Genomic DNA, 25,810 nt, shown 5'->3' on the forward strand with positions numbered 1-25,810 from the left:
TCTTTGCTCAAGCTCGGCCAGTGGAAGAAGAGCAGCAGATGCAGTTTGCAGAGGCAGGCTTGGAGCAAAGCACTGTCTTGCGAACCTGCCATAGTGAAACAGTGTGAAAGTGCGTGTAAAAGCCGATTCGAACTGTGACGTGCGTAAGCGTGCTTTAGGGAGGGGAGGGGAGGCGCAAGGAAGCATTGAATAATGCGACATATCCGATTCCTTTAAGTTCTCATCATAGGTATCTGGAACACGCGTCGGCTGCATCAGCGCCGCAAACTTGCCATTTCAACATACCGAAAGCGATGCATTGAAACGAGTACCTGGCAAATACGCATATTAAGCGTCAAACAGATGGACGGAAAGAACTTTATTTTAAATCCTGCAAAGTTTGACGACCCGGGCTCAGGTCTCCCATGAGGGGACTTCGAGGCCTTGCCTCGTCGCCGCCTCTCGGGCCTGCTGGACTGCCCACTCTTGCGTCTAGAGGTTGGAGCAGTGCAGAGCGGCGGTCCACTTAGACGCAAGAGCCTCCGGAGGTACTGCCATTGTAGCCGATGTAACGCGATAGAACACATTTCTGATGTACTTTCCAGCTGACGCAACCGGCTATCCGAGCGGGTCCCTTTGGTACTCCGTGATGACTGCACTACAATGTACATCCGAACTACGGTAGAACGCTTTTCTAACGAAATGCTTGGGGCCTTCTAAATATTTCGTTATACATGTCACTTCGTTGTAAAGGTCACGCACCGCACAGCTCACAATAGAATCGGGACAGAATTGTTCCTTCTGTACACAGGTCATTTCGCTGTGTAGGCGTTCGTTGTACAGGGGCTTGACTGCATACACTGACATGTAAGGTATACGACGACGCACCTGGTATAAACAAAGTCGACCTTACTTAACCAGCCAGTATTACTTACGCCCTTTTTGGGTGTAAGGGTGTGAGGTAGACACATTTAAGCCCGTATTCATGTATAAGGGTGTAAATTATTTTACAGTGTAGCGACTCTCTAGCGACGATGAATAGTGACTCATTCGCCATTATGCAGTTGCTAGTTATCGCTTGTCTGTGTCCGCTCTTACCTGCCTAACGTTGTGACAACCAACGTACAGCTGACCTAATCTCCAACTTGCAAATATCTAACTGTTTAATGACGGCACCAGACAGGTGGAACTGTGATAAAACGATTGGTATCTAGCGCTTGTTGTCTTGGTCTAATTTCGTCGCTCTGCCAGGCAGGTTATGTTGTGCCAAATAGAATAACTTGGGTTTATTCTTCGCGTCGTAGTTCGTTAGGCCTTTGTTCTAACGCCGTCACACAGATAGCGTTCACTATTTAAAAACAAAACAGGTTTGTAGGTTATTTCTTTCATTTGGGCCCGAATTTCACCAACAAAGGATGAATACACGCACGAAAAAAAAAAGAATTGTAGAGGGAAAGAAAAGAAGAAACGTTCACTTGTGCACAACTGTACAATGCGGCTGCTGTATACTATGTCGTTAAGTGATGTCGTTGTTATTCCATATTATTAAGGATAAAAACTGAAGTGGCTCATTTAAATGGATCATACCCGAAAACCCGGCGTCTATAGTCCAGTGAAGCAAAATATATCATCATCAGGCGTGGCTCATACCCCCGTAAGCAAGCAAGGATGCAGTGGCTGATTATGAATGAAAAATGAACGAAGGAACGAATGAAAGACATAAGGAACTAGATAACGAAAGAAAGAAAGAATGAAGAACCTTTAGGTAGTGCATTAAGTGCTCGCATGTGTCGTCGAGGAGTTCGACCTAAGCGTGAACTAGCTAACAAGTGCGTTAACTTCACACTGTGGCTCGTTATGTATTGCAATAACTCTGACCCCTCCTATCGTACAACTTAATGCATTACCACGTGTGCCGCAGGCTTCTGCCTTGATGTGTTGCAGGAACGTAGCATTCTGCCCAATTTTTCGACATACCGTCACAAACAGGGCTGATGGTGTAAACGCACAACGCGAGTTCTAATTTGTTTCGATTAATTCTGCTTTCGAATTTTAAAAGCAGAAACTGTGCAAGGAGCACGTGTTTTGTAGCGTCTGTTCGCAGAAACACGCCTCACCGACCAGCAGACTTTGCGGTCGGCCAGACGACGATTGGAAACCAGTTACCCCCTCCTTGAGTCCCACTCGATCGCGAGGCAAGACGGGACATTTTGGAGAGCAAATGTCTCTTAATCACGACATGGTCGCTGCAGGATCAGAAAACTGATAGCTATTTCGCGCCTCAGTTGCGAATTCGCGCTAGTGCGCGAATAACAAGCCACGGAGGCTCCGTCAGCAACCGTACTCTGTCGGCGGCCGGTAACAGTATTACGTGGCGCTCGTGGGGACAGTTGCAAAATGGTGGGCAATCACCGCCTTTCCCTTTCCCTCTAGTTCCTTCCTTCGCCCGCGCTCCTTGTGCGACAATCGCCCCCCGGGGGGAAATCGCCGCGGACCTGCACCGTAGTATGCGGCAGTCCACTGGACGCACCTATGGCCGTGCTGTTCTCGCCCGCCGGCGCGCACACCACGTCGAACGCCGACTCCCCAGCGGCGATCGATGACCGGTGCAGCAAGCCCGACATGGTCTCCTATTTTTTTCTTTATTTCCTTTTATTATTTCTTTTTTCATCGCTCTGCCATTCTTTTCGTTTCCCCGCTCCGATTCCATCGTCCCGTACGCGTTCCCCCACACTCTTGCCTCACTCCTTGACTCCGTCGGTCATCTCCTTCGTATATGTGTTTGCCATCCACTATGCCAGCCCCCTGGCGTCGCTGTCGTCGACGTCTTCGCGTCCTGCGCGCTTCGCAGGGGGCTATACGGCGGCGGATATCGTCGGGCCGTTTTTTGGCATATATATTATTGCTCCTTTTCTTTTCGGTTCTCATCTGCCCCGTTTCCTTCGCGGAGCTCGAGTATATATATATGGGCTGCATATATGGACAGATATGTCGTCTGCATCGGCCGGCTCGTCTTGGCTCTTTATTTCTCCTGGTACCGGCCTTCGGTATACGCCGCGCACAAGTGCATTCGCGGTGCTTGGCCCCGGCTGTGTACGTTCGCTTTGTTCTATCTTTTTTTTCTCTCAGACGTGTGCTTTGCAGACGCGGCTTCTCGGAACGGTAATCTCTAGAGCTGTGCGTGGTTGGTTCCCTAAGCTTTTGCACTTGCCCCGACCGGAAATGACCTCCGAGGCACATTTCCAGACGGCGGGAAGGACAGCTCCGTCTCGTAACGCCCTCTAGGTCCTAGCAGGAAAGCTGCAATGCCGCGAGTAGTAGGAAGCGCTGGCTTGTCTCGTAGGGCTCTGGATGTATCAGCTGTACGCGTATTTCCCGAGTCTCCTAATGACCTCTTCCTGCGTACTTCGCGGTTGCCCTGTTGTCGAAAGCTTCTACATATATGTATCCGGTAATGACATTCTTGTTGTGTGTATTTTGCATATAAATATTTCAACCCCTGCATATTTATTAAGGCGAAAGCCTTAAGTGGCTCATACCCCCGATGGTCTGGAAAACGCGGCTTGCGGTACAGAAAGTCATGTGAGCTCGCCTCGCGCAGACACGTGCTCGTGCCACTGCTCGCGTGTTCGTTGCCGTCTTCTTCCACAACTGGCTCCGATGCCGCTCACCATGCCAGCGTTCCCATACTGCCCCTCGCTTTGGTCGTCTTCCTCTACAGCTGGTTCCAATGCCGCTCATGCCAGCGTTCCCATACTGCCCCTTGCGTTCGTCGTCTCCCATAACTGGCTCCAATGCCGCTCAGCGTACCAGTGTTCCCATACTCCCCCTCGCTTTGGTCGTCGTCTTCTTCCACAGTTAGCACCGCTGCCGATCATTGTGCCAGCGTTCTCATACCGCCCTTCGCTTTTGTCGTCTTCTTCCACAGTTGGCTCCGATGCCGCTCATCGGGCCGGTGTTCCCATACTGACCTTCGCTTTTGTCGTCGTCGTCTTCCACAGCTGGCTTCGATGCCGCTCATCCGGCCAATGTTCCCATACTACTTCTCACGTTCGTCGTCTTCTTCCACAGCTGGCCCCGATGCCGCTCACTGGTGCGCTCTTAAAAGGAGCGCACCAGTGTGTGCTTCTCACTTTCATAGCACTCCGGCTACCAGTGCCTCTTTAGCCCGATTTCATAGTCTAGACGGTTGTGCATTCCTTGGGCTGCACCGCAGGTCCAGCAGAGGAACACGAAGACGTAAGAATACGTAACGAAGAGGGCGACGCTGTGCTGTGTATTTTTTTAATGTTCTTGCTTCCCTGCATGTCTTCCGCTGCAGGACAAGCAATACGAGTGCCGGCTAAAGCAATGCCGATTCACTGCACTACAGCTGTGTGTGAAAAGACGCCAGCGGTGCCAATCGCTCGACGTCCACTGCAAAGACGGGCGCTCGTAGAATTGTCAGAGGGGAACACATATGCGTGCTTCACACTCGCGTGTACCCTTTAGCTTTGTACAACAATGTACATTTGCGCTGCAACGAGTGAGGCTTAGGGTGAAGAGCTGCAACGTCGTTGAGCGCTTGTGAGGTCTACCTTGGTTGACGCACTACTTTTCTTTGTTCGTTTTTTTTTTCTTTTTGCTGTGACTGTCTTCGACCAAGCTAGATTCTGGCAGTACCATGGATACCATTAAAGGTTCATTTCTATACGGAATTCATGTACTCGCAATGGGCCATGGTCTAAGTATTGTTTTTGGAGCCGTAACAGGACTATTGGGGCTTGTAATAAATCACGATTTATGTTGTCTTCACGATGAGAAGTTCATCGGTGGCTTTTAGTTTAGAGAATACGCCTACCGTCGTCTCTGGGAAATAGATGGGGGGCGCTGCAGCACAATACGTCGACTTCAGCGCCGAATAAACTTCCCTACGTTGTGTTGCAGAAGCACGCGCCTCACCCCTAATACCATTTCGCGCATCTTTCGGCGCGAAAGAATCTGCTCTCTGATTTGTTGCTACATGATCGCTTGGGGAGCGTAAAGTTTATTTTCAAGTCAATAAGATTCGAGTCCGGCGTCATTTTAGTGGGTCTGGGCACCGGCCGCGGACGCGGTTCCGAGACCTTGTCTCGAAGTGGCTTCCTCGGCTCGTTGGACGGCCCAGAGTTGTGCTGTCAGGTTCTAGCTGAGCAGTGCGGTCTTCCAGCGTGAGCGGAAGCTGGCGGCGGAAGAGACGGAGGGGTCGGCACTGCACGACTGAAATAACAAATTATTTGCAAACGCGGGTCTTATGAGAGCACCCGCGATTATAAGGCGGGCGGTGCCGGATCACATGTGCCTCTGAAGGCGCAGCGAGATATCAAAGCTGGAACCAGAGTGGTCTGTGGGTTGGGGACGCTGAGCATGACAAACGACTCTTCGCATTCATGATCGGCGTTATTGCGACTCTGAGGTGGTCCCGTAGCGCTCGTCACCCGTTTCGTGACAGAACGTTGCCAGCTCTCTAGTCGGTAGTGAAGACTCCGAGTCAGGCGTCGGTGAGAATAACAAAAGGAACTTTATACACTATATACAGGTCATTGTACAGGACAAGAGCGCATCGGCACGGGCAATGAGAGCTAACAGCAAACGCGACTGTTCCCGCACGGCGACGTCCGGCGAGACTCCAATGCGTAACACACCTCATTCCACTCGAGAGCGGCACTCGGCTCACGGTGGTTCGGTGGATCCGGTTCTCCAGGCGGCAGCGTTGGGGCTTATAAAGCCCGAGAAATGGTTGTCACTCAAACGGCACAATACAAAGCCAGCACTCGACGGTCGTCCGAGAGGCCCAACCAGTGACCGCGCTGGCCACCCGCTTCAAGTTTGCCGCGCGCGGTGTCCTCCAGGGGAAAGGGAAACCGGCGCCTGCCTGTCCAGCAATTTGCTGCACCTTTGGACATGTCGCTCGCCGATGCTGCTCCTTAGGACGCCGCTGCCCGGCGGCGCAGCATCTTGACTTGTCAAGGGAGTGTTAGGGCGCCGATCCTTGCGGCACAGCACCGGGTTTGTCCAAAGGGTGTTCGCACGATAAATTCTGCATCTTGTAAATTCGGAATCCCGGCTGGTTGTACGGGCACTACAGCGTGTTTACGAGCTGCCATTCGTGTTTTCCCCCGCTATCTGACGAAACAAAGTGGTTTAACAGCCCGTCATGTCTGCGCTGACTCCTTGGCACACTGGAGTCTCGGCGGCCCCGAACCCACGGACTGTCACGTGCAGATCTCGGCGAGCCCCCCCCCCCCCTCCCCCACCTCCCCACCCACTAACTGAAGCACGAGTCTGTGTTCCAAGGTCGGTATCCCTGTTACCGCGTTGGTATCCTGGAGGCGCCGCCAAATTATACCAACTAATGGCATGTTGTTTACTTGGACTGGCAGCTCCATTCGAGCGAAAAAAACAAACAGAAGTGTACTATTCCGTGTCGTAGCGTAACGAACAGCTCCCCGTGTGAGCGAAGAACGCATAGGGCTCAGCGAATTGTGACAGTACCTTGGATATAACGCACTTCAAGGGACTTAAGAACGCACACTACTGAGACTCGAAGACGTCTCAGGGACATTATCACTTTACATGTTGGTTTCTATTACCGACTTGTGTGTTGCGAATGGTAAAAACACGCGTTCTTGCCTAAATACTGCGGCGAAATGTCTAAGTTGGCTCTCCGTGTACCTGCACCAGGTAACCGTGTACTCGTGTTTTTGTTATAGCGAAAAACCGCTTTTCTTGGTATAAACACAGCGATGAATACGTGACACGGTGTAGTGGGTTGTCGCGTTGACGCTGCATCATGTGTAGTTTCACACCGTCTCGCGGTATATTTGAAACGCACGACACGGTTGCTTTGCGTCGCCCGTGACAACACTGGAATGGTCCACATTAAACAGCTTCACATTCACACGGTCCACATTAAATCAACTTCAGTTTTCAGGACTGCTGGTGGCGAAACTACTACTTAACTGCTTTCCTGCAGTCCCGCGTGTATTTAATTGAGTTCATATCCTGGAAGAATATCTTTTGTAGGTATTTTTTAAAAAGGAGGCCGTGGATAAAATTGTGTGCAAGGGGTCTCGGGAGGATATAGTTTGAACCACGTTGTGCGTTGTTAAACATTTTCGTTTGCTTTTTCTTAAGTCAGATTCTTCTGATTGATTGATTTGATGTGCTGCTGGAAATATTAACAACAAACATGCATCCGACTTATCGCGCTACAGTATACGTTGTCGTGCGAAAGAAAGAACGACACGAGGCAATCAACTCATTACAAATCTCAAGCAGTTTGTAGGCACATGCGACGTGTTTATTTCAAACAGCAAATGCTGGAAAGAAACAGAAACGCAGTGATTCCCGCACTGTGTCAGGCACGGGCCGAAGGAAATAGCTCTTAAATAATCATGCTCGATATTCAGTAGCATCGAAACAGACGTTCGAATTAAAGCAACATGAAGTCAGTACGAACGCAACGAATTTTATATAAAGACTTTTGCAAGCGCAGTCTTCTAGCGTAGAGAGACAATATAACCTTCAAAAAAAAAGCAAGATGAAAGAAAAACTGATGTTTCGCATAGTGTTGCGACAGCACAAGAAAGAAATATCGCCGAAGCTATATACACCCACAAAGACGACATATATCTTGTTATGATACAAAAAAGAAACAACAATCTGCAACAGGCATCATTGAAGAGAACTCTATTTATTGAAAGAAAAACACACATTTACCGTTTTCTTTTTCTTTATTTTGAAAAAAGCGCTGAACGCAGCAGCACGCATGCACTGAAAGGATGTTTCTCCAGGTATGTCTGCACAGAGGTCAACACTTGTTATGAAATGAGATACGGGAAGTAGAGACAAAGCGCTGGTCTCAACTATTCAGTACATTTTTCCTCGTGTTCTTGCTCTAAGAACATCCTTTTTTAATATCATTATTGAAAGGATAATAAAAGACAGATGCAGTCACGTACGACAATGACGACTTCTTTTCACTCAGTAGTAGTAGTAATAAAATATATTGTAAAATGAAAGAAGCATCGTGACAGGTCCGGCAAACCCAGAACGGAGTTGGAGAAAGGACAGAAAATGGAGTCTCCATACTGTCAGAGACACGCTGGAACTTCGACACAAAAAGCTGGGGGTGGGTTTTCACGATATACTACCCACGGAGTCCCGGCGCACACACACACGCGAATATTGATCCAGTGCCCAACTCATACGCAAGGCGACGAAGCGGTCCAAGATGAACAGGCACACGCAAGAACAAAAATACACGCATGACGTAGTAGACTCGCAGACACAACCGTCTAAACCGGGTTTCATCGCACAGAGGCGCACGCAGGTGGGCATGGCACACCGTATTAGACCACAAGTGCGCAAAAGTGCAAAATTAAATGAATAATAATTACTACTATAGTGATGGAATGTTCCGAATTATGGCACACCAGTGTGCCGAGATTGTCGCGATTATGAGCGTAACCACACATGAAAGCCTGCGGACAGGCTGTCCTTGTCGGTGGTTGTAGCGCGGAAAATTCGGGAGGTCCATTTTACGTTGAAAGCTGAAGGAACACCCGGACAGCGAAACTAGCTACAAAGATATATCATACTGTTAAGTCTTCTAGGTTTTCATACCTCGTTTTAATTCGGTCTTTCTTCACTCAGCACGTTCGCGCTAAATGATATGTCCTTGTCTTTTTGGTTCACGTACGGGAAGTGGAGAACTATATCACAAACATCCATCCTTTTCGAATTACTCTCCTTTGCAAAAAAAAAAAAAAAAGAAATTGCGCGACGTAATACTGTAAGCGAAATCCGCCAAAACACTACCGCGTATTTCGTTTCGGCAACATCGTTGGCCCGGAAGCGAGTGGGAAAAAATGATGTTCCCTTTGTGCATCCCGAAGCTTCTCTTAAGTTCTCAAAATGAAACAACTGACACGAGTTGGCTTTCTTGCCGCTTGGTCTTTCAGAAAACGCAGATTACTTTATCCCATCAGGCGTATATAGGATGGCCCTCAGCGCTCTCCCATTCAATTTTCACAATATTCAGGGAAACTCGTTTCGCAAGAGCAACAACGGGCGCGCCGACGCATTCGCATACCTGCTCCCGAGGCCCCAGTTTCGTATTTGAAAAGAAACGCTGTGGACGATATTCCGTTCGCGACCGTAAGATCGAGCGAATATAGTTTTGAAACGCAGCAGCTCGGCGCTATTATTTTGAGCCGGTAGCCTAGTTTTGCCGTGGACACAAGCGCGCTAAGCGGCTTAACTCACACACTGCCTCACGGGACTCTTTGGCGTTTGACACAGCTTTAGCTGTGTAGCTTTGAAAGCAAGCGCACAGAACGCACCGTAGAGAGCTTCTCTTGTTTCTCGCTCGCTTGTTCGGAATCGAAGACCGTTTTACAAACGCGACGAAGAGTCGTGAACAGAAAAAATAAAAATAAAAGACCAATCTGTCTTTTATCGCCCAGACAATCGGAGAGAAAAGAAACTACAGCGTGCGCAATTGAAGCCGTGTGCGCTCTCTTTATTCGGGAAAGTGTGCCATTGGAAGCTGGGCGTGACGCCAGCTATCGCCAGGAGCTGCCGTTCGTGAAAACTGTTCGCGCGATCTTTATTTGTAGGTATTCACGAACTATAGGCCTGCGTTTGACTTATACGTAGCACGGTGTTATAATGCATGCGGCTTATAGGCGACATTCCTGACCGCTTCGCGTTTCTGGTTAACGTGCGCCGAAAAAGTCGTTGCTGGCCCTGGAGCAGCCTTGGAGAGTCTTAGCCGCGCGGTGGTTGGGAATCGGACCTGCGGTTTCTCGGCGATTGAGTTTTCGCAAACTGCTAGAAATAGACACGGTTAGAAAGGCAGGAAAGTCAAGCGAGGGTAGTTTTCGTTGACCACCCTCTACGTGGATGAGAAGCTAAAAGAACAGAAATAGAAGGAAATCAAGTACAAAAATTAAGAAAATTAAAATAAACCGCGCCCACGAAACAGATTCATGCGGCAAGTGGCATTGCCAGAACCTGTGAAGTGCATTACGAATAAACGCCCTTATCGCAGAGAAGTTCGTGCGGGAAAAAAAGCGGTTGGAATGTGAAAAATGCTCCTGGCTAGTGGCTAGTGAACCAGACGTATACTTTTTTTTTTTCGCACAATAACGAATTCCGAAAAATTGCCTGTGCTACGTAGATAGCATTTTCCCAATCATTGAGCTGGGTTGCTCAAGGATGCGGAGACTGCACGAGAAATCGAAATGCATCATCAAATGAGTATCAAGAACGTGCTAATTACCCTATTTAATTGATTTCTTTACTGCGCCTTTTGCGCGTTACTAATTGTAGCCGTTGAGTTCACAAGGTACATCCACTTGAAAATAATTTTAAGTATGACGCCAGTTTAGAGATACTCATTAACAAAGCGCGCGGCGGAATACATGGGCGTTCCCGTTACTTTTCTGCTTCAATGCATAAAACTGCGGTTTCTTACATAAGAAGGAAATGTAACGATAGTGCATTTTTAATGCAAGTTTCACTGTGCATATCTGGAAACCCGTGCGGTCCATTGGAGTCATTCCAAATGAATCTGTCTTGCAAACTCATCGGCTACATTTTGTAAATGGAAATATGTGCCGTAAAATAATTAATTTAAAGGTTATTAGTCATTATTTGTTACTTAATCGAATGCGTATATCAATTTTATGTGCCAGTTGTCCGCCGCTTCGAACAACTATAGTCAATTGGTCAAGTCCAAGCAGGTGCCCCGTCGGTACATTTGAGCCGCCGTCATTCTGGGTCTGAATCTAACCATGATGCTACCCCACAGCTGCATGGTGATGCAGGTTGAAGTCACCTGGCAAGACCAAGGTGAATCTTAGTTCTGAATTAGCCTGCGGCATCCGCTACAGCTTCGAAATCATTGTGAAGCTCGTCCTGACGACATGGCCGGTGACGTTTGCAGAAGGCTTGGAAACTTTTGAGGGCTGTACTGTCACGTAAACATGAAACACATCCAAGTTAAGAATAGCTAGAAAAATGTTCTTTTGTTTCTCTCTTCGCCAGTACGTGTAGTATCAGCTTGGTTTCGGCTTGTACGCTCAGCTTTGGTGATCGGATAAGCATAGGGCTGCGAGATCCTCCTCTCAAGGTATTTCGAAAGCTGCTGTTCGTACTAGTATTTTATTCGAGTTTCCTTTGTCCAGGACTGCACATGTGCGCCCAACACATGCACCTTTAACAATGCGGGTGTCTTGTTGCCGGCATAACAATAAGGTTACGCGAGAAGTTATGGGAGCGTGCCGTATATAAATTAGATGTGATAAATGTGTCACCTTTCCGTTAAGGATATAGACCTTTCGGAACGTGCATGATTAGCGTTGCTGTCTGCTTCACAACTTGCCCATGTTATTTGCGCATTCGTGTCTTGGGTGGGGGCTGTTTGGACATGCTTGTGCACCTTCAATAAATTATTTCACTAGCGAGTAGTGCCCTTTTCCATCCTCGTTTTTCTTTCTTCGTTTATTTACACATACCTCACAGACTGCTTGCATCTCGCCTTCCGCGCTGTTGTTACACCTGGCTCTGCTTTTGTTACGCCTTGTGTTCTATCTGGGCGCCTAACAGCACCACGATGCAGGCTTACGCAAAAACAAAGAAACAAACAAAGAAGAGACACGCGTCGTAGCGTATACGCGCAGCGACGTCGCAAAGGCGCAGCCACGGTCTTCGCCGTGTGCGGCCGAGCGTAGCCCAGTGTGTGTGTATGTCCCCGGATGACGAGGCGCGACGCGCGATGAAATATTTACGAGCGCCGAACGCAAAATCCTCGGCCGCGCAAGAAACCACGTAATGTGCCGCTCGGCGCCGACCCCGAGGCTCGTGCCCCTTTATGTATGGCGTCCGGCGTAGCGCCGCCTCGCGCGAAATTATTAAGTCCGCGCTCGTATACCCGCGCGTGTGCCATGCTTTGCATGCTCGCGGCACTAGAAGGATGAGGCCCCGCCTCGCAAAGGAGCTGCCGCAAAGGAGCCCGGGCTGAGGCTAATGAACCCGCGGAGGTGCGCACGTATGCGTTTGAGTAATGCGGAAGATGTTGACGAAGCGACGAGGTTGGGGAGGAGGGAGAGGAGTTAGAGAGTGCTGTCGAGCGAGAAGCGACGATAAAAAAAGGAAAGCGACGATGGCGAAACGATGAAAAAAAAAAAAACAGGCCTATGCATGGGTCCATTCTGTGCGTGGCGTCGTTAAAACCATACAGTGCCGTGGAAAGCGAGAACCCTCTATGCAGGTCTCATCCGGCGTGAGACGACGTCATAGAGCCTTTGGATAAGTGTGGAGCTGGCTTTCCCGCAATGCAGTTATAGTGTGATATATGTGCGGCTCTCAGCGAGATTGTTAAAACGGCGATTACTGGGCAGCTGATGAGGGAGCTGCCTTTGGGAATCAAATGTGTTGAGTAGGAGTGCTCTCTCTAGCTGCACGTTAATCTACATTTTAGCAGCGAGTGGGAAGTCAAGCTTCGGTCAATTTACACTGCTTGAAAACCGGTTTAGCACTTTTTTAAGGATTTGTTACATTTGACTTCAATCGTAACTTGCTGCTGGAAACCCGGCGGCACTGCTCATAACACGAATTTCGAATGTTCGGCGCGTGCTTGCAAATGCACTTCCAATTTCCGTGTGCATGGAATATCGTCAATGAAACGCCCTTGCTGCAAGCATTGGCGATATTTCGGCGATCTGTATGTATCCCGCCCTTTTGTATCCGAGAATTTTGACGGCAAAGCCACATCACCGTTCGTAGACAGTGCTCAAGGTTAGCTTTTCGCACGTCGCCGTTGTTCCTCTATCGGCTATCGTACTAACGGGCTTTGGTGTCGTTAGTAATGATCAGCGCCTGGCCGGACAATGAAGAATGCCCAAACGCCTTCGCGCTTGAACGTGACAACCTTTATGCCAAAGGTTGCCGCTTGCTGCCTTCGACTTCACGATGAGGCGCAGAGATCTGGGCAGGAATGAAAGACTTGACAGAGGTGTTTCTGGCTAAACATATCGACACGCTATATATATTTTACTAGGCTTAGTTGCCGAAGCGTTGTTGCATGCGCACTAGGCAATAGCATTCACTCGTACAGAAAGTAGGCGCTTGTCTTGTCTGAAAATGTTGTGCACTCAAACATTGAGAGGGTGGAATGGCTGCCTCTCCCCATCTAGATGTGGTGGCGGCGGTGCCTTGTACTTAGGCCCTTTATCTGTGACGTCAATCACTTTGGCGCCTTGCTCAAGGCCTTTTAGATAGCACAGGACCGGTGCTCATCTGTCTATGACGTCATGCTACATTGCCCGAGTTTCATACAATCTAATTGGGACGCTCGCGAGTAAGCCGCGGAGATTTTGACGTCACCGCTTTTGTCACGCCCGGCTCTGCAATGCAAATTTGCCTCCAAGTGGCATGACATCATAAAACAGAGCGCACAGGCCTGCTATCTAGAGGGCGCTTCCTTACTCGACGTCGCGATACGTAAGGGCAGCTTCGCAAGCGCTGATTGGCCGAGACCGTCCTTGTACTTCGCAGTGCTGCAGCATTTTAAAGCGAGACTGGACGCATGAGGGCAGTTGCCGAGCGAGATCAGAATGTTTCGCGTAATAAAAAAAGAGAAAAAAGAAGGAAAGGAATGAAAGCTGCTGGGCTAGCCCCGAAATCAGGGCCTCCGGTTTCCAACCATTAGCTCGCTCATTTGCTTGCCGCTTGGTTAAGTGCCCCCCCCCCCCTCTTTGTCGCTACACGGGTCCCACGCTGGGCTCACTCGCGTCGACCGCTGGACGGGCCAGGGTGTATACGGACGTGCGCTGAATTTTTCACCATCTCCCCTTTTCGTCGTTTAGTTACTGCGCTCGCCGACCAACGCTTCTTCCGTCGTTAGGTTCATTCGGCTGTGTGTGCGTGTTTATGTGCGTTATTTTTTCCTTCATTTCTTCTCGCGCTCAGCGTCATTCGGGGGGTGTCGTCGCCATCCTTCAGCATCGCAGAGAGTGTGCGCGGCTTGCTGTTTACTCGCCAGGCCGCTCGCTGTCGCGCAGCTTCCCTTCTTTGCTCGCGTTAACGTCGGGTATGCGCGGTGAATTTTACAGCAACGATATAGCCACCCGGCACGTTTCGTTCCGGGGATCACCCTCGCTTATTAGGCTGCCCGAGAAATCTGCGCGCGCCGCGCCATGCAGCCCAGCGCGGCGGGACCACTCGCTCATTTGCATAAAGTGCACCGCGCGTGCCGCGCCATCGCGCGCGCGTTGGTGCATTACAAGTTTCCTTTTTTTTTTCTTTTTTTGCCGTTACTTTGTCATTCTGTTTGACCTTCGCGTTCCAGGCCTCTTTCGTTATGCGGTGTTATTTTTTTTTAACGGAGGTTACGATAACTTCCAGTGATCGTTGCGCAAAGGTTCTTTGCCGCCGCTTTGCGGTGGCTTAACGCGCAGGCAGCTTATTGCGGCCGTTGCAAGAAGAAAAGAAAATAATAATAAAAAAAGGAGAACCTGGCTTTGCTGTGCCACCGGATCGATGAGATATATTCGGCGCGACGGCCGAATAGCAATCCAGTTTTATTGCTTCTTGCGAGATGGTTAAAAAATAGAGAGAGAGAATCGAAAAAGAAAAATACACTAAGGAGGTCGTCATATTCGATACTTTTTGAGCGTTTCGAAAAATGTTCGGAGGGGGTTCTCTTTTACGGCGCTCGTGGTTGCAGTTAAAGGTCCGCCCTATTTATGCTGCGCGCCGCCGTTGCCACCAATGGAGCTCAGAACGGTTTCCGAGTACGAATCGTGACTGGGGTCGTTATTATAGGCCAGAAAAAAACAAAATATCAAAAGTTTGGCACTGCCTTAGTGCCGGGACCATGACGCATACCTGGAACGGCGTAAAAGTAGTTTCTCCGTGCTGAAGACATTTAGCCTGTTTGAAAAATTTACACGTGTTTGCGCACTTAGAAGCAAGTCGATATATCTCTCTGTTTATGTGTATATCTATTTTTCTTCCGCACTCGAAATCTTGGCAGTGAACGAAAAACCGAGCTGCTGCTAATCGGCAATAATCTCAGGTGTTTTATTTGTTGCGAACTGAAAAGGCTGTTCAGAGTGGCACTATGATATGGAGCGCCTTACCTGTAAGCGATGCCATTTCTGCAGAGTACGATCGATGCGACAGGTACATAAGCAATAACGAAAGTTCCTTTTTGATGCGCGTAGTAGTCGGCTCGATTTCCGACTGCGAAAGATGCATGTTCTTAGCGGCGAAATGAAAAAAGAAACGAACGAACGAACGAACGAACTTACACCCGGACGCGGGGACTCGGTGGGTAAACCGTTCTGCGGCTGAACGCGAGGTCGCAGGTTCGATTCCTTCTTAGGGTGGTTGCATTCCGATAAATGCGGAACGCAAAAAAAAAGATGCCCTTACAGTCAGATTTAGGTGCGCGTTTAAAGGGCCACCTAAGAGAGACGATAAAGCAGTTCAGATTGAAAGTGTTCGCCGAGAACATTTTTGTTAACTTTGCAATAACAGGTTACACAATGATTACACAAGAAAATGTGATGGCGGAAGTTCAATTTCCCTCGGCTTTCGCTCCGAAGCGCCTAGTGCCGGTAAGTCAGTGTGACGTCACGAATTTAAAATTATTTTACTCGTATTTGAGTCTCGTTGGCTCAGTAAAAAAAAAAAAAGTTCGCGAAATTTGACGCGTTCAATCTTTATCTGTTTCGCTATACAACGCAGTCTATCTTTACCGATAAACCTTGACCTAGCTAGGCCCAAGCAGGTGGCGTCAAAATTCAAGAGATCGTGTAGAGCTAGTGCGAAAACTTAAATGTGGCTTCGCAACCTGTCATTCTTACTAGCGTTATCTTTTTTTTTTTTCTGGCTTAGCAAGCCGCTTTGTTATGGAACATCAAAGTGGCTTTTTATAATTATATATATATATATATATATATATTGTATAAGGCTAATTTACAATTACCGGTCGAACCATTTTTCTGTTCAGTGTTCCTTTAAAGAACCTCCGGTGGTCGAAATCATTACGGAGCCCGTGGCGTTCCTCAGCGGCTGTTATTACTTAGGGGTCATTACGCGCGAAACGTTCCACACCCCACTCACCGCCTCCGATTCTCTTGGAAAAAAAAATTGAGCTAGCTGGTGACTGCGCTAATGAGGTTGCAAAAGTGTCCTTCTCGAAAAAAAGAATTCTTGGTGACGCAAGTACTTTTTTAAGTTTGCGCGAAGGAGCAAAAGCTTGTTGGAGGTATTTTTTTTGTATATAAATAAAGTGTGACACTTGGTACGGAGACAAATTTTATTTTAGAATATTCCACTGGCGTATGGTTCTTTTATGTGACGTCACAGGTGACCACGTTTATAAAGTTTCCGCGTTTAATTGGCTCAGTAATAAAAGCCAGAAACTGAAGTTCCGGAATTTTTTTTTTGCATGATCACTGTTGGCGTTTCAGCCACAATATAATTTGTCAGTATTTTTCCCTGTTGTTGCCATGCATACTAAAAATAATGCTGGACCATGAAATCAGGTAGTTTTCCGGACAAGTTACTTCTGAATTTGGCAAAAAAGGTCACTTTTTGTCGATGTTCAGGTCAAAATTAAGCATTTAGGCCCTTCAGGTCAAAATAGGCAAAATAGGTCATTGCATGCGCCACCTTTCATCATGTGATCTGGAGATGCTAATTCCAGTAAATAGTGTGCTAGACGTCAATAATTCTTATTTTATTTCATTTTAATTATTATTTTTTATTTTTTAGTCCGCAACCTATCCCACCGGTAGGCACTCCGGAACTGTGCCTTCACTGCAAGACACGTACGGGCGAAATTTGACTTCTCGCCGTGCTTACGAGCTCTTTATGCGTGAAATGTGGACGCATGCTTCTTTATGCGCATTAAAGTATCGTTTACACAGGTTTGAGTGTTGATGCCCCCGTAACTGTGGTCTACCGCAATACAGTTGTGTGATGTAAGTAAACCATAGCTGCTTCGAGGTCGTCGTCAGGACCGGATAGTCGTGCGACGCGAGATATTGTGCGTGACATTGGTTCGTTGCTTTGTAAGCGGTACAGATCAGCAGATTAGGAGTTACGCAAGAACCCGGATCATCGACACTCCGCGCCAACCGTGACATGCTGACATGCGAGACAAAATATCAAGAAATTTCCAGTTTGTGGGCTATATCTGGCTGCAGTGTCCGTGGACCTAATCAAGCGCCGTTTCCGTTCAGGTGTGAAGCAGCGGATAGGAAATTACCGTGTGATCATTCTGCCTCTGCATAGGACAGAATGAGGCTAAGTTAGCCTCTATATGTTACTGCGAAAGCTGGCATCCATCCAACGTCTGTGGCTAGCCGTTGCATTTACAAACTCATATGCTTTCCTCATAGGAATGGCCAACAGCCCCACGTGCGGCACATGTAACATCAACGAGACGCTCGCACACACTATCTGTGCCTGCCCGCGATACAATGCTGAGAGACAAGTGATGTGCAGAGTACTGGACCAGTTGGACAATCGTCCACTTTCAGAACTTAAAGCTTTAGATCAATGCTCCGAAAGAACATCCGCGTTGAAGGCCTTACTCGCGCTATTAAGGATCTTGCGGCATACGGGGCTTCACGACAAACTCTAATAATGCCGCCCCCTACCGCTCTATAGTGTACGCGCTTTGTTCGTGCTTGTCTCCCTTTCTTTCTATCTCCCCCTTCCACTCAGTTTCTCTTTTTATCCCCCTTAACCCTTCCCCCGGCGCAGGGTAGGCAACCGGAACTACCTCTGGTTAACCTCGCTGCCTTTCTCAGCATTATTCTCTCTCTCTCTCTCTCTCTCGCATCCATGCGGTGTTTGCCTACCTGACCACCCCGAGCTGACCAAGTTATGAGCGGTGAACTGACGAACGTACGCCGTTTACAATGTGTATAGTACACATTGTGATATACATTGTACACATTGTGTAGTGCACGCTCTAACGGCACACATTCTAATACACATTGTACACATTGTGTAGTACACATTATAACAGCACGCGTTCGCTTGGCAGTTATGGCCACAGTGCATATGTGGGGCAGAGAAATCACCGTCGCCGCATACGTGTTGTGCAGTGAAGACACATTTTGGGAGTTCCTGCCGTCGAGATTGGTTGTGGACGAAATTTCACGAACAGAATTTACTCGAAATACAATTTTTAGGTCACAAGCTGGAAGGTTTGTGCGTAAATCAGCTATCTCACGTATTTTTATCTGGAGCACCTTAATGGTTAATTTAGGCTTGAGCATCGTCGAACAATGAATTTTGAAGTAACATTTGGAGAAATACTTTGTTTCGTAGTCGAAAATTATTTTTACGGAGGTTATAGCAATGGGGAAAAATAGCAAAAAATTATTGTGGCTTACGCGTTAACAATTTCCACGCAAAAAATTCTGAAAAGGCACAATTCTTTCTTTAACTGAGCTAAATAAACTCAGAAGATAATAATCAGGTCGCGGGATCGAATCCCGGCCACGGCGGCCGCATTTCGATGGGGGCGAAATGCGAAAACACCCGTGTGCTTAGATTTAGGTGCACGTTAAAGAACCCCAGGTGGTCAAAATTTCCGGAGTCCTCCACTACGGCGTGCCTCATAATCAGAAAGTGGTTTTGGCACGTAAAACCCCAATTATTATTATTATTATTAAGATAATAATCGTCTTTACCTGGGACGTCACATGACAGCACCGCGTGACAGGGAAATATTCTAAAAAGAGATTTTCCATTGTACCTAGTTTCACATTTGATTTAAAAAAAATACCTCCAATCAACTTTTTGCTTCTTCACTGAAACTTCAAAGAGCGCTTACGTCACAAAACACACACACACACACACACACACACACACACACACACACACACACACACACACACACACACACACACACACACACACACACACACACACACACACACACACACACACACACACACACACACACACACACACACACACACACACACACACACACACACACACACACACACACACACACACACACACACACACACACACACACACACACACACAGTTTGCGAGAAAAGTACTACCTTGGTACAACTAGATTCTCATAATCACTAACAAGTCCAATTTCTTATTTATTTTATTTTATTGATAACATATGATGGCCTCCCGTGCTGAGGTGCATTTTGAAGGCCGCGTCAATTGTTATCTCACGCGTATTACTCGCTTTGCATGCCCCGTGTTGTACCTCGTGTATACTGTATATCATATCTGCCTGCATGCATGTCCTACTCTTGTGTTTATCCTATGTAGTGTATCATCTCTCCTCTCATATTACTCGTGCTATTCCTTGCAATCGATACTTTTTTTGTGCGTGATAAAGTTTTATTTTCATCTACTTTCGTCAGCTAGCTGTGGATATTCTGCCCCTTTAATGTGCCGACATACAGTTGTTGGTTTCTGCCAACCTCCTTGGACTTGTCAATATGAGTAGTATTTACCTAAATACCTACAACTATTAATTATCTGATAACTGTTACCAGAGCAGCTCAGCGGCGAGTCCGACTCGGCAAATTCTCCTAAACATGAGGACGAAATGAGCTTTTTCTTAAAAAATGACGTAACGAAGTTTGTTCGATTCGAGGAACAGATGACGTCACTGGTGTGGTACAACATTTTTTTCACCGGTTATGTGCACAGTTTCCGAATTTTTTAGCACTAACGTGCCTGCACGGACTGCGCGTCAGCGGCGAGAAGTTGCGAGATCGGTGACAGTACGTAATATCCAGTACGGGTGGCGTCTAATGGTGCGGTTCGCTTCAGAGTGCACACGGCCTGCTCTGCCTCAGGTCTGTGTATTCTATCGCGTTCTGGCCTGCAACTTAACACCGGAAAGGAGGAAAGGGAACAAAAAAAAAATAGTACATGCGCAGCCCTTCTTGCTTTCCTCTTGTTGACCCTGCAGTATCTTATTTTTATATTTTGTTTGTAAAAGTGCAAGCAGTGAACATCTCGGCACTTCGGAAAGTCGGAATGGAAGTAAAAGGCACAAAAAGGACCAGCGTACACCGCTTTGATGAAAGGTCAGCCAAGATCAAAGGCCGCCGTTCCGCTTTGAGATAGCAGGCACGACTGAGGGTCCGCCTTAATGAAAAAAAAGAAAAAAAGAAAAAAAAGAAACGGAAGTCAAACTAAAACAACAACAAAAATACTAAAACGAAAAGTGGCAGTGGAGTAGCCGCACTTGTTACGGCTGTCGTTGTTGCCGCCATTACCGCCGCGTCTTCGGAAATCAGCGAACGGCGAGAGAGAGAGAGAGAGAGAGAGAGAGAGAGGGCAACGAGAACCATGCGCTCGGCCGGATTTATCTCTCCTCGGGTCCGTGAACGCCTGGTGCGATGCACTTTGAGTGTATACGTGTGTGTTGTGAAGGGTCAACACATACACACACCCACAGAGAGACACACACAGACTGACGAGGCTTAGCGTGGCGCAGCCGAGCGGATTTCAGGCTAATCCGATTGCGACAGCTGCAGCCGGGCGGAACCCCCGCGAGCCTCGGGTGTTCTCCGCTCCCGTGGCGTATCGTCGCCTCGGCTCGGCTTGGCTCGGCCTGAAGACGGCACTCGAGTCACTAACAACCGAGCCGGTAGTGAACTAACTGTCGGCGCCGCGACCAACGCTTCCTTGTTTTCTTTGTTTTCTTTTTCGCAGCGGTGGCTTCTAGCGGAGAGTTCGAGCTCGAGCTCTCCTGACGTAGTGCGGCCATCTTAGACGAGCGTCGGCTGTGATATACAGCCGGGGCGTTAACGAACCGGAAGTCCTGCCCCGACGTATGGGGTTCCCGTCGGGGCGATTGGTTTTACTGCGCAAGGCACGAACGCTGGACAGTGGGTAAATGCGCTCTAGATTGCGCAGAGCTCATGCTGAAAAAGCGAAGCTTTATTTCCCTATAACATTACGCAAGACAGACTGATGAATGCGTGAACGGCACTGTTGTGATGTCGTATCCGCCTGTCAGGCTGTATATCGAGGACACAGGAGCGTTCCTTTACACTTCGTTTTTTTCTTTGTACTGATTATTTCGCGTGACTCACTGCCATTTGAGCAACGTTTGTTAACTGCCGGTCACTTATACCACGGGAAAAATATATATATTCCGTGAAGCAGCAGCTGTTGGAAGAATTTACATATTTTGTTGGTGGAGAGGACTTCAAGCAATAGCTATGTGCCGTGATAAGATCTGTGATAGATACTTTTAACCTCTTATATGGAAGCCCTTGCAACTGTTGCCTCGAATGCTCAAGGAAAAAATATGCACTGTTACGTATCAGCAGCCAGATGTGTTGGGTGTTTTGCGCTTGGCCCTAGCGATCTCACTGGATCATATTTCAGAGCACCCTAACTTACTATGTTATGCTGTGTATGCCTTTGAAAAGTGTGTAAAACCTATGTCCAGAGCGCTCAATATAGAGCATCAATGACATGCGGAACTTCCATGATGAGTCGCAGTTAGCTGCTTCCCCCTCTCCTGTGTCCTACGCCACCTAATTATTTTTTTTTTCGAAGGGTCTTCAGCTTATCTTTATCCGACATTCTCCTTGACGCCTTCCTTCACTAAGCAGACAAACATCTTCTCTCTGTCCTTACAACAACACAACGCTTACAACAACTGGAAGTATACGCAAATTAGCTCTTCCATATTATTTTACTGTCCGAGAATGCATATGAGTACCAGCTATGTTTTCCTTCTGAAGAAAAGTAAATTTTAATAAAGAACTAGAACTTTCTATTTTCTTTGTTTTGTATTTTCTGTGACGCCATTGAGGGCGTCACGGCGCAAATGTGTCAGCCTTTCAGAGTGCCGAAATACACCACAGTGGGCAACAGGAACGCCCTGCAGAGATCGTTTACCACTTGTGCAAGACGTCTGTACTCCATGTGCCCAAACTCTGCGCATTAATTGCTCCGAAGGCTATGGAGCCTGTGTCAGCCATTCAGTATAAGAAGGTGCCGGTAGCGAGTGTATTGCAGTGAAGGGAGGAGGGCTCGGCCATTGTTCGCTGCAATTCCTGCCGCGGTGCTTTCACCCAGCCGGCATTGCGCGGAGGGCGTATACCGTGGAGGAGTCTTTCTTCTGGTCCTTTTGTGTGTGTGTGTGTGTGTGTGTGTAATTGGTTGACGCAAGCTTTGGCCTACTGCGCCCTTGGCGAAGTTGCCGAAACGGAGTACGGCTCCTGTTTTTCCCCACGCGTCCTTGCTTCGGTTCATACGAACCACGAAGCTTTCCGTGCACCAACCCCGCATTCGTAACGATACACAGCCGCCGTGTCCAGAACTGTTGTTCTTAGCACGACAAAAGCGGGTGCACAGGAAAGGGGTTCAGAAGGCGTTAGGATGCATTGGAGAGCGGCGGTAATGAACGAGGAGGCGCTAACGGAAAGCTACACACTGCTCTTAGCTGCACCCGCAGCAGCCTTTTTTTTAGACGCAGCAATTTTCCGCTCGCATCGGCTGCTGCCACGACATCCCTGCAGGGGAAATGTGAGCCGGGTGGGTGGCGCTTTTACGTTTCGCTTGGTTGGCTTCGGCGAAGAGGAGCCCAAGCGCTGCAGAAGCGAAACGCCAAACGCGAGAAGTCGGACCGGACTCCCCCCCGCGTGCCCCCGCCGTTGTAGTGCTCTGCGCAGTCAGCGGTGGCTCCATTAACGGAACGATCCCCAGAAGGCAACTCTCCCGGCGCTCGGGCTATAACTCCAATTAACGCACGGGCAGATGAAGTGGCCCTGCAAGTGAGGGGGGCGGGGAACGTGAGAGGAAGGGTTGTTAGCGGGCGACCGGGTGGTCATCGCAGCAGCGCGGTGGCTGCTGCCGCACGGTGGCGTTAGCTGCGATATCCGGTGGGGTAAAACGTGCCCTGGGAGTACAAGATATCATAGCGCCCCCTGAACTAGAAAGGCCGCGTTTCTGAGGTGATTTTCTTTTCTTTTTTTTTATGCTCTGTGAACTTCCTCGGCAAAAGACGTTGGTTAAGCTCGCCGTTTTCATCGAATGAATGTTCCGGGGCGGAACTGTGGAGTCTCTTCTGTTCTTTTTTCCTCGATTGTTCTTTATTTTTTTGACGATTGATATTTGCAAGACGTGAAGCTCGTGTCTTTCCAATTTCGGTCTGCGGGGCAATTAACAAGACCTTTCTTGGTTCAATAAAAAAATATTAATCTCGAAACCGCATCGCCGTTCGCTAATTTGCGCGGCAGCCCGACGAATTGGAGTGGTCGCCATTAGAGTTCCAAATTACGTGGTTGATGAGGCCGTTAGCGTTAGCCGGTGAAACTACTAACCTAACTATGCGTACGGTTCACCCCGTCTCGGAGAAAACCGCTCGTGAGTATGCAGTACGAAATGAGACAGGTGTTTGTAATCCCTAATGAGAGAAAAGTAGCCCGTATGATGACTAATGCGATATCTATTACGGGAAGGTTAATCAGCGAGCCTTCGTGCCATATTTATAGTGCTTTGACTGCCCTGGTTTTGTCGAATTGGTTGCCATAAGAGAGCGCGTCCCTGTGCGTGCGCGCGTAGAAACTTACGCGCATTGCATACATGCCCACAAGGGCGCGCACGCATGCATGCATGCATGCACATACATACATACATACATACATACATACATACATACATACATACATACATACATACATACATACATACATACATACATACATACATATATACATACATATATACATACATACATATACATACATACATATATACATACATACATACATACATACATACATACATACATACATACATACATACATACATACATACATACATACATACATACATACATACATACATACATACATACATACATGCATGCATGCATGCATGCATAGTACGCGCAGGCACTCTCAGGAGAAATAAAGCCTTCTACGATGAAGAATGAGCCAAGTCGGCTCGCTGTTTGCAGCCTCTCTACGCAAAAGACGTGAGTAGGACGGGGTACTCTGTGCAATGCCAAATTAAAAAGAAATATCGGGCAGTTATTTAATTGTGCGGTCTCCACGCCGTACATGACACCTGGATTGAGTGAATCTCATCGTGTCAGCGACGCGGACTTACGTCTAATCCCCTCGAGCCTGAAATTATAATTGGTTCGTGTCGAGGGCTCTCGGCTGCTGGCGCACGGTTGCGGCGCCATTAATTTACGGTGCCACGGCTGCCCTCGCCCGAATTATGACCAGGCTTACCTGAAGGCAGCGTGTGTGAAGTTTTGGTTGGATTTGTTGTTACACCTTAACATCCTGTACTTTCACGAATAGACTCTGCGCTGTCTTTATCTCCTGGCTAAATTTACGTATAGATCGCTCCTTCGCGTTAACGTTATGTTGGGAAGCCTTCAGATGGGAAATTGTCGGGCGTTTCAGCGGCGACTTTCATCAGTTCGGTACGCTTTAGCCTAAAGAGGTTATTTCGCCGCAGCATATCGTCTGCTCCGGCGAACTTCATTAGATGCGCGATAATGGCATATTGTCCCATTGTTATAGAGAACGTTTACGATTCTGCTCTTTAATTATCACTCTAGGGTACACGTTGAATCCGCTACCGACTGCCCAAACGCTCATGCCATAACGGCGTGCTCGCGAAACTCATGGAAATAGTGTCATAAGTTATTAGTGTCTTCCAGTATTATGCGCCGAGTTTTAAATATTCAATATTCTACGCGAATGGACTGAGTGAGCGTTGTTTAGAGTCCTGGTGAAATATCACCAGTATTCTTGTGTTCACTGACTTTCAATTAGTAAAAAATAAAGCAATTACCTAACTTCCTAATTTTTATCCCTATCGTATGTAAGTCAATTAGGGGGCTATGTCTAATCGTAAAGGACGTTAAAAAAAGTTCATCAGGGTATGTATGCATCGCACGTTTATATTTTTTCCGGCTGATAGAGAAAGCCTGCGAGATGTGAGGAATGCCACGTGACTGTGCAGGCTGTGCGCACTAGAGTTGCTATATATGCAAAGGCAGCACACACAGAGTGCGCACGGGATAGCAGCGCCACCAAACAGCCTCAGTGGGAAAGCACGCGGTTCAACTTTGTCTAGGCCAATCGGTGGGGGTAACAGCACGCGTACGCGTTTGTCCTAGGGGTACGCGAACATTGGTTTCCAAGACCGGATTGGATACGAATCGAATAGTGCCGGAAGCGAATCGATTGGAATTGAATATCGAAGAATTTTTTGAATAGCTTTCGAATAATGAACAGCCGTTATCACAAGTAACGTAAAACGATGTTCATGTTCCAGTATTCTTAATGTTAGCAATTTTCTGTCACAACGTAGTACGTAATAAAGCGTCTTTAATGAAAATCACAAATGGCGCATTAGGAGCAAGCAAGTGGTTTCTCCGCATACACAAGGCTCTCCAGAGAGTGTGAGTGATAGCTCTACAAGCCTGTAAAGTATGGCTACCTAAGTGAGGTAGGCTGCTTCACTACGCAAGTTCTCGCGTTTCATGTCTGTACTCTGTACTACGTCCGCGGGGTGATAATTTATCATACTTTTGCTCCAGTTTTATGTTTATTTGGGCACAGTCGACCTTCTGAAGTATTCGAAAAGCATTCTAAATATAGTCGCGTTTACAAGTAGTGACCATTGGGGTCGAAGACCGACTCTAGTAGGATACCGTTCGATTCGCCGTTCAGAAGTTTCGAATATCCGCACACGCCTAGTTTTTTCGGCGACGCGCGAACAGCTATCGACGATTACTGCGAATCAA

The 25,810-nt window shown here is 47.8% G+C and overlaps 1 protein-coding gene across 1 annotated transcript in view; it reads left to right on the forward strand.

Moving 5' to 3' along the window:
- Window positions 1-25,810, forward strand: part of LOC142560669 (pikachurin-like) — a 161,010-nt gene that overhangs the window by 12,172 nt on the left and 123,028 nt on the right. The window lies entirely within an intron of this gene.

This window comes from Dermacentor variabilis, chromosome 10 (genome assembly GCF_050947875.1).
Source record: "Dermacentor variabilis isolate Ectoservices chromosome 10, ASM5094787v1, whole genome shotgun sequence".
NCBI lineage: Eukaryota > Metazoa > Arthropoda > Arachnida > Ixodida > Ixodidae > Dermacentor > Dermacentor variabilis.